The following is a 12,905-nucleotide window of genomic DNA, read 5'->3' as shown; positions in this document are numbered from 1 at the left end:
GTATTTTTCGAGTAATATTAGATATACTTATGAGATTAGTTTGATTATACACCACATTTTTTATTACACATCACATTTGTATATAGCGACATGATCAAATAGAACTGCAGTTCGAGAATTGGAATGTTTTTATATTTTTTATTGTTATTCATTGCAGTACCTTCTTAGTGTTTTATTACAATATACACATATTATAGCTGATTCATTAGTATAGATTATGGTAGTTTTCATGTGTTACACAATGTGAATATTTATATTTATAAGATACTAGCGTTAAAACATTATAGCATTATAGCGCTAATATTACTTTAAGAAATTGAAGGATTTTTGGTGCCTAATAGGTTTTATAAACTGTTTTCAGCATTTGGCGTTTAGTTCTGAAGAAGCCCAGCTGCTATGGGTGAAAGCACTTAACTTTTGAATCAACTTCATGAATTATTAACGCTGTTTTTTTGTTTTTGTCGACTTGTATTTCGTCCTCTTTTCATGTTTTTGCAATAAACCGGCTTCTTTTTATCGGATGTGTGGCACTTATTGGTGGATCCTTAGCTCACATATTTGGTTTGTTTCATTTTGGATTATTCAGTTGCATAATTCTGGAGATTTTAGTGAGATGTAAATGTGAAAACTATACAACAGCCTTCATGTGATCTTTGAATTTAAGATGTAACCTTTAAACATTCTAAGTTTACCAGCATAAAGGACAATTTCCAACCTTTTCTTCCCTTAAAATGTTAGAGTGAAGCTATAGATTGTGTGATGGTCAAACAGTATTCAGTGCTCTAATGTTACCTATTTCTTTACTGAGTTCTGTTTCATTTGACTTGAAATCTACCACTCAGGGAGTAATATTGAAAATGTTCTTCTTCATCGTATCATTTAACTTGTTGTCTTATACCATTTCTCATTCTATCTCTTCTTATGCCCCAGGCATTTCCTTTTCTGAAAGATGTTACTCTGTAGTATCATGTTCCTGTCGTTGAGTTATATATGTGGTTTTGGGTCCATTTACTGAAATCACCACTGATGAAGAAAAACTTTTTTTGACATCACTGCATCAAACACTAAAGAAAACATTTGTTTTTCAAATTTATTGTGAACTCTTGACTTGCCAAAATTCAGAGATATTTTTCTTTCTCTGGGTTGTGGTAGTCTTCCACCCAGTAATATTAGCTTCCACTATGAGTGGATGCATTTTAGCATGCCGAGGATCAGAATCCCTGAACTGCATTCCCTGAAAAATAACTGACAGAAATCACCTTTGTGTGTTTTTTTTTTTTTGCAGGATGCAAGTCCCCCCACACCCCAGACTGCGTATATACCAACTCTACAGTTGCACCAACTCAAAGGAGAAGGCACAACTCATCAACAGTGGTTTCCTATGGAGAAACACTGATCCTTGGCAGGTTGAACTTTGGGAAAATGATGCTCAAGAGTTCAATCTTTGTCCACCTCTAGGTTGCCCATAGTATTATTTAGCCTGGAATGTAAATGGTACAGCTACACAGGTAAGGAGTCCAAGAGTTTGTCCCCTACATGAAATAGGATCATAGGATCATAGGAAGCTACTAGGTTATTGGCCCCAGGGCCTTTAGAAGCCTAGCCATGACAATCCCTTATTCCTTTGAAGACTGAGATACAGGCCTAGCTATGACAATCCCTCGTTTCCTTAAAGATTGAGATACATAACTGCAGGGCATTTCTAAGGTCAGCACCAACTGCCCCTTTCCAAGAGAGACATGGGTAAGATCTCTGGGATAAATTTACAGTTTCCCATCCAATCATCCATTATTAGTTTCATTTTAGTTAAACTATATTGTCAGTTGTATTCAGTGGGTTGTGTGCTTCACTTGATTTAATTGGAGACCCTAAATCATACGCTATATATACATGTATGCAGATAATAGATAATACAGTATACTTAACCGGATCCTGATCCAACACTAGATGACCAAGCAGTTGCTTAGAGCCAGGTGGCTGGGGGGCACTGGCCAGGGTGCTTCCACATTTATTTTTGAATTAATTAAAATAATTCTTCTTTAACATCTTGGTGGCATCTTCTCCTTTAAAACACACACACACACACACACACACACACACACACACACACACACACACACACACACACTGCATCCATGGGTGCATCTTTAATATGACACAAGCACCAATGCAGATGTAACATAAACACATTCATCACTTGCACGAAAGAAAAGCACATGGAATTCCAACTTATGGATCATCATGTGTGTGTGGGTAATGCCCTAGTTAGAGTTGTCAGGTTAGTCAATTAACTTACTCAGGTTCAAACCCAGTACCTTATGTGATGAGCCCTCTTTACCCCGGGGCAGTAACTAGGGAATCTCAATCCTCACTACTGACTCCGGTAAAGGAGTGTCATTAAAAGCAGGAATAGAAATACACAATTTCCCCTAAGATTACACCAAGAAGAGATTCTAAAACTTGGGACTGGACTATATGCTTCACTCCAGGTCCCCAAAGTAGTCTCCACACTAACCACAGAAGAACACTGTGCCCTAGTTCTACGTATTTGACACATTGACTCTTAAATATCTGATATTCACACATACACACACTCTTGGGAAAGACTGACACAGATTTACCTGCTGTGTTTCTTTGCCCAAATTACAAAGTAATGGCTGCCACCAGTCAAATACCACAATACCCTTCAAAAGAGGTGTTCAAGTATATTGGGTAAAATAGATATTGAAACAAATGGTAGCATGTATCCCAAGCATTAAGGCTTTTCAGAGTGGCCCTGGTTTTATCACAATAAGCATAAGCACTCTCAAGTTATTAAAAATATTACCTAAATAGCCAGCCACAATGAGAGGTAGTAAAACATTTAATAATAAATAAAAAGATTTAAAAGATGTAAATACTGAATAACTGATTCCAATAAACAGCAGAGTTTCACACACAAGAAATATGAAAATAATACTGTAGGATAGATCTCACATTGATTCTAGAAAACCTTTAACTATCTAGATGTAGTTCCTTGACTATCTGAAGATTAGCTGTCCTTATCTAATCTAAATAACTCAGCAAAGCAAGGTTATACTCTTACCTTTGCAAGGCACAATGAGGAATTATGTCCAAACTCCAAGCTGTTGTCTGTCCTCAGTTACTGTAACAACTACTCTTCTGGAAACAACTGAATGAAAGGTACTGCTGAACAGCTCTGGAAACAACTGAATGAAAAACTGGACTGACTGAGAACCTGCTTTTTATAGCAGATCTTTTTCAAAAGTAACAGGAAGCTGCCATGAGAATTCTACTCTGATATCAGACTTTGAAAAGTAAACAGCTGCAGTGAATATTCTATTCTCCCAGCCCTGGCACACAATGACATCACATCTAGGTCAGGCGACTCTGGCATAACATGCATTCTGAATTCTCTTTACAAAGAACATGTACATTTGGTAAGCCAGGAGAATACTGTCTGACATTCAAACATCTTGCATAAATCAGAGTGATAATCAAACAACAAACTTATTTACAAAATTATAGCCAGTCATGCTGGCATATGTAATACAGGATAATTTACAATTATTTACAAAGCTTCAGCTAGTCATACTAGCACAGATAACAATATCTAATATCCTCACACCTTGATTATAGGTGACAAGAGCCTGAATCTTCTACACCTACTACCAGACTACTAAAAGAACTGTGAGTTTCAGTGCATTTTCACGGAGCTGTGAATTTCAGTGCATTTTCAAGGAATTGTGAGCTTCAAGGGAAGGGAAGTTTACTGCTGCTCATGCTAAGTTGGTTTTCAATGTGCATCTGTTTTATTTAGCAAATGTCAGTCAGTGTTTGTGCTATAGACTTTAAAAGAAGCGTTAGTAGCACAATAAGTAGCATACTTTGCCTTTGGTGCAGAAGGGTGTGGGTTCTACTCCCACACCATTTAGATGGATTGCTGGTAACCATGGTGTACTTTAAGGGGGGTATGGGGGTGCTGCACTCCTGAGTGTGTCCTCTTTGGGATGAGATGCCTCGTAACTATGAACCTTTTATCAGTTTGCAAGCTTTTCCCTATAGTAGTATTACCAGCTTACCAAAATTATTTTAATGTAACATAGGCAATTAATTCTTCAGGCACTGAATTTATTTACTTATTTATTTATTGACATTTGATTATTTGAAAAATCAAAAAACACTGAGGTGCCCTGTTACAACCAAGAAGAGATACTTTTTAAGTTTAGTAAAGTTTAATAGTCACTTTTGTCAGGTAGACTTCATCAGAAAATAACCAATATTATACATGAGGTACTTATATACAAATTAAAATTTTCTAAAAAACATGTTAAAATCACCATTACTCAATGAGAAAACCAATAAAACAATCGACAAAATATCTCTTGATATTAACTTTTTCCTGTATAGCCAACTTTCTGTCTCTAAGGAAACATTTAATATTTATCATTTCATTTAACCCAAGGAGACAATCTGCTGCCAGCCTGATCTGCCACTCAGTTTCTTTTCTCTCAGCTTGATTTTTGTAACTACCTCCTCTCATGTCTTGCATAACTGACTCCAAAACCGCAAATAAAAAAATGTTGTATTGTTTGCACTTAATAGAATGCCGAAACAAGGCATTATTGTTGTCCTTCATCTTGATAGCATAAAGGTGCTCTTTTATTCTTTTGCTTAAGCTTTGAGTAGTCATCCCTATGTAAAAACTAGGGCAGCCAGAGCACATTCCAATATAATGTAAAACTGAGTGGCATTTCAGGTTGGCAGGAGATCATCCCCGAGTTAAATGAAATGATAGATATTAAATGTTTCCTTAGAGACAAAAAGTTGGCTATATAGGAAAGAGTTAACAACATGAGATATTTTGTTGATTGTTTTATTGGTTTACTCATTGAATAATGGTGATTTTAACATGACAGATTTTTAGACATTTTAAATTTGTATATAAGTACCTGATGTATAATTTTTTTATTTTCTGATGAAGTCTGTCTGACAAAAGCAACTATTAAACTTTGCTATGCTTAAAAAGTATCTCTTCATTGTGGTTTATAAGCGCACCTCAGTGTTTTTTCATGTTATTTGGTTTATACACAGTATCCTCAGAAGTTTCTTCAGTTTTTTTGGTTTTTGGCATTTGATTATTTATTGACATTTGATTACTGAGAAAGTCTAACTGGGTAGAAGCCCATTTTCAGCTGAGACCCAGGGAGAAAAGCTCCAAATTATTACAAAACATTTTAAGAACAATAATTTCATAGTCTTCAAATATAAAACAAAACATCTGTCGTTTAAATAATTAATTAAATAATTATAGCACATTATACATAATATAAAAACATTGCTTAAGAATCGATAAAAGGTATATGACAATTATGTAATATTTAGAGAAATTTTAGACAGTTTGTAGAGAAATTAAAGGTAAGTTAGTCTAATACAAATAAGAACTGCAGTATGAGGTGAGAGAAAATAGGCTTATGGTTTATTTAGAGAAAAGGTCAGGGAAGAGAATTAGATTGCAGTCGGAAGTAAGTAAAGAAGGGAAAGTAATGAGGTATAAGTAATGAAGAGGTACTTGTTCATATTTAGGGATATAGGTTATCCTGATTTTGAGCAAGAGCAGAAACAGATTTTATCTAGGAACCCTTTCAGAGTGGTTTTAAAAGATGAGAGGGAGGGCATAGACCTGATGGATACAGGTAAAGAGTTCCAGGTCTAAACAACCTTGTACAAGTACAGACAATGTGCAGCAGATTTGCTAGTTATGTAGACAGACAGGAGTTTTGGTCAATGGATCACAATGACCGACAGGGAACATAGTTGTGTAGAATGTCTTTTATTGCTGGACAGGTAGATGGATGCTGGATAATTTTATAGGTGGTAAGAAGTTGTGTATATGCTAGTTGATGTGGCAGCTCCAATCAATTTAGGCTTTTCAGTGGTGGGTTCTGAAAAGGGTATGTACTGCAAATTTAGCAACTTTGTTAGAGCATTGTTCAAGTTTTAATTTTTGTGAAGCCTGGAGGTTAGTAAGGATGGGAGCACCATAAAGAAGAGATAAGTCATGGCAAGTGTAGTTTTAGTTGCATTGGTGAGAACATTTTTGGATCTGTAAAGCACCCCTAGTTTTTGATGAGTTTTTCTTATGCAATCTTGTGTATGCAGGTCAAATGTAAGATTACGATCCACTATCACCCTTAATAGTTTGCTATGAAAACTGACATCAGTGATTGCATTATCAAGAGAGAGATAACTTTAAATTTTGCTTTTTCATGAGAGGGATTTGGGGGGAAAAAATAGTAGTTTGGTCTTTTTTGGGTTGAGCATGAGTTGAGAGTTACAAACCATGTTTCACTGGCTGTAAAATTTTCCTGAGTAATTATTTGGAGGTGTACCATGTTGTCAGATGTGCAAATGATTGTGGAATCATCTCTGTATTGTATTAGGGTTGCCTGTTGTGTGGAAGTATAGAGGGTATTGGTAAAAATGTTAAAAAGGAGGGGACCAAGGATAGAGCTTTGTGGTACACCAGTGGTGACTGGGAGGTAAGGACAGAGCATGGAGTGCCATTTTACTGACTGATACTTATTGGACAAGTAGCTTTTGAACCACAGAAGGGTGGGCTGAGAGAGACTTAGTGAGAACATTAAAATAGAAGTTTGCTGTGACAAACTTTGTAGAAAGCTTTAGACAAGCCTAAAAATAAGGAAGAAACAAGTTTGCCGTCATCTCTAGTGTTATTGGCAATATCTATAAGGGTTAGAAAGGCAGTACTAGTACTATGGGAAGGACAGAAGCCATATTGTGTAGTGGATAGGAGTTCTTTTTGCAGGAGATAGTCTAGCAATTGTTTTTGAATACATTTTTCAAGTATTTTTGTGATGGGCAATAATATTGCTATAGGTTTAAAGTTAATAATGACTGTTGAATTTCCTGCTTTGTGCAGAGGGATAATGTGTGACTTTTTCCAGAGAGAGGACATGTGAGATTCCTGGATTCACCTGTTTATAAGGATTGAGACAGGATAGGCAATGCTATTGGCTGCTATTTTAGGTACTTGCTTGGTAGGTCATCAGCTGAAGAAGAGCATGGTTTAAATTTGCTTAAGAGTAGTTTTATATAGGATGTGGGCACAGGTTGAAGGCAATACTGGATGTGGTGATACATGGCTGTTAGGCAGGGTCTGTATTGCAGTTTTGAGTGGTAAGTTATCGGGAGAGAGGTTTGAGTTGAATTTTTAACCTGGATGTAAAATTTGTTTAATAGATGTCCAAAATTCTCTATAGTTGCGTTCAATATTATTCTGAAAGTTATTACAGTATAGTTTTTTTTTTTGTTTTCATTTATTTGCTTTTTAGTATGATTGAAAAGCATTCTGAAGTTTTCAAAATATTGAGGTGTTTTATATTTTTGCCTTTCTTTCCATGCTTTTCTCTATCCTGCATTAGCATTCTATTCTTTTGGATAGCTAAATTGTATTATTTGTTTTTAGTCTCTTTCTTCTAGGAGGTGCAAGGCTGTTTAGGATATTTAGAAAAGTTGTATCAAATTCAGTTATAGCATCATCTAAGGGGAGGATTTTTGGAAGTTTCAGTTAATAGATGATAGTGTAGTAACAAACATTTCTGGGTTGAACTTGGAAAGGTTACACGTTACTTTATAAATGTGATGTTTAACTGGATGTGTGAGATATCTAGTCATATAGATTGGGAGATGATCACTGAGAGAGTCTGACACTGCACCTGTGATGGATTATTTGCTAGGGTCTGATACTAGGATCCAGTCTAATACAGAATTTGATGTCTTGCTATAATGTGTGATGCTATTAATTAGTTGAATGAAACCATAAGTTCATGCTAGATGTAGGAAAACTTATGTCCAAACAATTGACATTCACATCTCCTAGTAATATTTTTTCTTGTGGAAATGTTATGGATAGCCAATGTAAGATATCTTTCAGTATAGCTGTATTGTCACTAGAAGGAATATAATGAACAGTAATACATATTTGTTAATAGTTGTTTATTTTCAAGAAAGCAATAAGAAGTTCTACTGAACTGAATTTTGGTGTTTGTTTGAAGTAAAGGGAAGTGTGGTAGGTGCTGGTAAACATTAAAGCAATTCCACCACCTTTCCTCTTTATATGGTCATTACAGATGATATTATAGCCAGGAGGTATAACTTCGGAGTCGTTTGTGCTGAGTTTAAGCCAGCCTTCAGTAACAGCAAGAACATCCCACCCCAGGTCAATTTATAACTGAGAGAAATCAGTTTATAGCCAGAACAAAGCAATTATCAAATAGATGCAAATAAAACAGGTTGTCTGTCATTTCCTGGGACTAAATAACTGGCATATGTAGTATAGTCTACTAGTCAAACAAAAGGGGACATTGGCCAACTTAGTAAGAGGTCCTTACAGGATTAGGAATAAGTACATTAGAGGGTCAGCCCAGGTTGGAAGGTTTGGAGACAAAGCCAGAGAGGCATGATTACGTTGGTTTGGACATGTGCTGAGGAGGGATGCTGAGTATATTGGGGAAAAAGATGCTAAGGATGAAGCTACCAGGTAACAGGAAAAGAGGAAGGCCTAAGATAAGGTTTATGGATGTGGTGAGAGAGGACATGCAGGTGGTTGGTGTGACAGAGCAAGATGCAGAGGACAGGAAGAAATGGAAACAGGTGATCTGCTTTGGCAACCCCTAACGGGAACAGCCAAAAGAAGATGATGAGTAAGAGGTCCTTAGAGTGCATGGACTATTTCACAGAGACTTTCAGTCACAGAGCAGGCATGTATTTAACTGATTAAAGTTAATACACAGCAACGTTCTTCATGATAAATATGCTTACATTAAACACTGACAAATTTCTCAGTAACTTGAAGATAGAGGGCCTTGTGAGAGAGCTCCTGCAATATCGAGGTTATATGTAGTGACCACAGGCTATTAAACACTGACAAAATTCTCAGTAAATTTGTAGCTGTAGGGCCTTGTGGCAGAACTCCTGCAATATCAAGGTCAGATGTAGTGACCACAGGCTCTGCTCTGTGAAGGAAGATAGTGACTGACTGTAAGAGAAGACAACATTGAGGGGATATTTAACAATACATTCTACTGATCTGTAGATGAACTACTGAAATGTAAAGTTGTTTGTTAGTGCCAACCTCTTCATTAGTTACAGATCTCGTTAGTGTGGAATTATTCAGATGACTTTTAATTCTGCAAAGATTTAGCATATTGACTGATATTGGTGGACTGTAATGTCAGACGTTTGAGTGGCCTTTTATGGTTGAAATATTTGGAAATGGGTAGTTTTGTCATTATTGGTTCATGCATTTTATTTCATTACTTACCGGAAAAAATGTTCAGAACTACAAATTTGAAATGCATTCTAACCAGTGGTGCTGTATTATGCCTCAAATATAATTTAATATAATCTGGAAGGTGAATCAAAGAACACGCACATTTATGCATGGTTCTAAACATCTGTGCAAGGAGCCTATGGCTTAAAAAGATAAACTTAATCCACCACTGACCAGATGCATTTTATTTGAATGCGAGTTTCAATGTAATTTCAATGAATATGAGTTTCAAGGGCAGAGACGGTTACTGTTCATGCTAAGTCTGTTTTCATTCTGAGACTGTATTATTTGTTTACCAAATGGCTATTAGTGCTTGTGCTATAAAATTTGAAATAAAAGCTTTACATTAAATCCAAATATCTGTAATCATTGTAGAGGTAAAGAAGAAAATAGTGTGACACTGACAGGTTTGAACAGTGTTATGGGTGACTGGGAGAAATAGCCAAGAACAGAACACTGGAATGGCTGCAGGGGGTGTGCTGTGTGTGTGTGTGTGTGTGTGTGTGTGTGTGTGTGTGTGTGTGTGTGTGTGTGTGTGTGTGTGTGTGTGTGTGTGTGTTGGGGGGGGGGTTCATTACCCTGCCTAGAGCCTCATTTGACCATGATCCAGCTCTGTACTGAAGTGCTTCTTACATCTTCTAAATAAGTCCATTATATGCAGTGACTCACTGACACAGCTGAGTTCCAGTGAAATATTTAATCAAAAAAGTCTTTTAGATTCTTGGAGCATGTGCTCATTAGTTGCCATGACTAGGTATACACAACATATTGTATTTCATATCACTAAAAAATGTGGACTGAAAGCATTTATGTTTGGTATTTCTGACACTGTAAACCTACGCTGTATTCTTAATTTAAATATAATGGTATCTTCACTGGGCATCACTGCAGCCTGAAACTAATTTGTCCCAAGTGAGTTTAGTTTTTTTTTCCATTTTTAGCCTTACTAGTGTTCTCAGGTCTAACTGAAAATATCTGCACAGCTTTTTTATAGACCTTACCCAGGCAGCAACTACAAGTCAGTAACTAAATGAATTGAATGGCACTATAAAACCTTATAAATAAATAATTTCACAGTAAAACCATATAGAAACACAATCTTTATACAGTCAGATTTAAAACAGTTATTGCATGTGTCATAACTGCTCTCTTCCTTTGGTTTACAGAAACAGGGCAGTACTATATCACTGCAGCAGGCAAGAAATTTAGAATTAACAATTAATGTAATGCTCCAATTCCCAGGCATGTACCAGTGTCTCATTTCCTACTTGTCTGGAGCTTATTAACAACTGCCAGCAAAATGACTACAGAGAATTGGAAAAATGAGTGTACATCTTCAGTTACAGAATTTATAAATACTGTCACTGTTGTGTTTCATAAAGAAATGTCTACTGCTTAGATGAAAACAAAATAACCACAGAATATAATTACTCTTTAACAGAGAAATATTAGCCTATGTTCTATGATCAGTATATGTCTGTTTAATGAATTTTAATAATATATATAGCATGAACTAATGTAAACACGTGTGTAGTTATTTGTTTTAATGTGCTAATATGTTTGTTCCTGTATATAAAATTTCAATAAAATATTGAAAACTAAAGGATTAACAGTTAACTATTAAGCACATCAGTAACTCATGCAATTTAAAAAGTTGAAATGAAGTGCAGCAAATACTGATATTCTTTATTTTATAATAACAGCTCATTACTATTCAAAAACGAGCATGCTGATTGGACAGTCCAACCAGTGTGCCCATTGTAAATCGAGCATATACCAATAGAAAAAAGTCTGTCCATGGAAGTATCATTGAGTGGCCAGACTTTGTACTGGTAAATGCTAAAAGACAGAGCAAAATATGAGAAAAAAGGCACGTTCTTCAAAAACTAAAGAATCATAAATGTACTTGATTTTCCTTGCATTTCTGCACTGTCCCTTGGAAAATCTCAGCAGTTAAAAAAATAGAAAAACAGCAACAGAGATTCTTTCTTTTCTGTTACTTCTCCTGTACTGTGCTGATGTACTGTATACAAGTGGTAATTTACATGTGCAGTACATCAACAAACAAGGAAGAACACAGAGGAACACTACAGCCTGTTATACAAGACATTATTTAAGAAAGGTAAGCTATTTTTTTCTTCAATAATGTCATTATATAATAGCAGTAACCCACCCTGGATGTGGATATCACAGGATCTACCCACTGTTGGCTTCATTCCATCACTTGGACTTTGCCCTCGTGATGAAATGATGTCAGCTGTGGGTAAATCCTGTGATATCCGCACCAAGTCATGGATTATTCCTGAATTAGTATTTAAAATGTTACATTAGTTAATGTCTGCACTGAGTGATTTTTACTTACAGATATAGAATTATTAAGTTTTTACATGTTTCTCTTAGGATCATAGGAAGTTACTAGGCTATTGGCCCTGAGGCCCTTACAAGCCTAGTTAAGAATTTAGCCCATGTTCCAACAAGTTAGCACCCTATGCCACTGTCCAGCAGGGGTGTAGGTGGAATCCCAGGGGTGTATTTTCTATTCCCTATCCAGTTATCCAGGTTGTGCATAAAACAGTTTAATGAGATACTCTGCTTTACGTGGAGAGGGAGTCTATTCCACAAAAGGGGGAGTCTCTAGGACACAATTCTGTCCCGCCAACATGTCCCATTGTTGTCACAGACCAGGTTGAGGTCTCGTGTGTGGGTTACTCGAGTGGAACTTGACTTGCAGATATGCAACAGTCCCATCAGGGCGGGGTCTGAGATTGCTTTGCAAAATGCATCTAGACCTGAAATGATTGATATCTAGGTAAAGTGTAAGTAAAACTCACAATTGCAGCATATGCTAAAACCTAAAGAAACATTAGTGAATTTTAAAGCCTGCCCACTTTAAAGTTATTCCTTAATTAGTCGGCCATTGCTGATGTCTTTTATAAACTATACATAGCCTGCTCGTCTTAATGCTTTTTTTCACTAAGTTTAACATGGTTATCTTTAGCTCATAGCAGTCCCCAGTGCACAATTATCTGTGCATGCTCTTTGTTTCTTTCTGGTACATTTCTTATCTTATTCCTTTAATAGTTTTAATAATCATAGATTGGAAAGGGTAGTATTAGCTCTCATTTGGTACTTCATCCCAAGGAATTCAGCAAACTGTCCTGGTGTCACCGGCCACTGAAGCAACAATAAGAGCCTTTGGACAGATAAGTATCAGTTTTTCACTTCTATGACTCTAACAGTGTCTAAGCAGAGGATTTTTTTCTGGTTTGTGTGTGTTTTAGTAAATACTTTTCTTTCTCTTCTTTATCATCATCATCTTCTTTCGGCTGTTCCCTTTAGGGGTCGCCACAGTGGATCATCTGTTTCCATTTCTTCCTGTCCTCTGCATCTTGCTCTGTCACACCAACCACCTGCATGTCCTCTCTCACCACATCCATAAACCTTATCTTAGGCCTTCCTCTTTTCCTGTTCCCTGGTAGCTTCATCCTTAGCATCTTTTTCCCAATATACTCAGCATCCCTCCTCAGCACGTCCAAACCAACGTAATCTT

General features: G+C 36.4%; 1 protein-coding gene across 1 annotated transcript in view; it reads left to right on the top strand.

Annotated features, from left to right (window-relative positions):
• CCDC80 (coiled-coil domain containing 80) overlaps positions 1–12,905 on the top strand; it is a 451,240-nt gene that overhangs the window by 354,681 nt on the left and 83,654 nt on the right. The gene's annotated exons all lie outside the window — the stretch shown is intronic.

This window comes from Protopterus annectens, chromosome 5.part0 (assembly GCF_019279795.1).
Source record: "Protopterus annectens isolate FY-2018-M chromosome 5.part0, PAN1.0, whole genome shotgun sequence".
NCBI classification, from domain to species: Eukaryota; Metazoa; Chordata; order Ceratodontiformes; family Protopteridae; genus Protopterus; species Protopterus annectens.
Note: the sequence above shows the minus strand (reverse complement) of the source record. Positions and strands in the feature narration are given on the sequence as shown.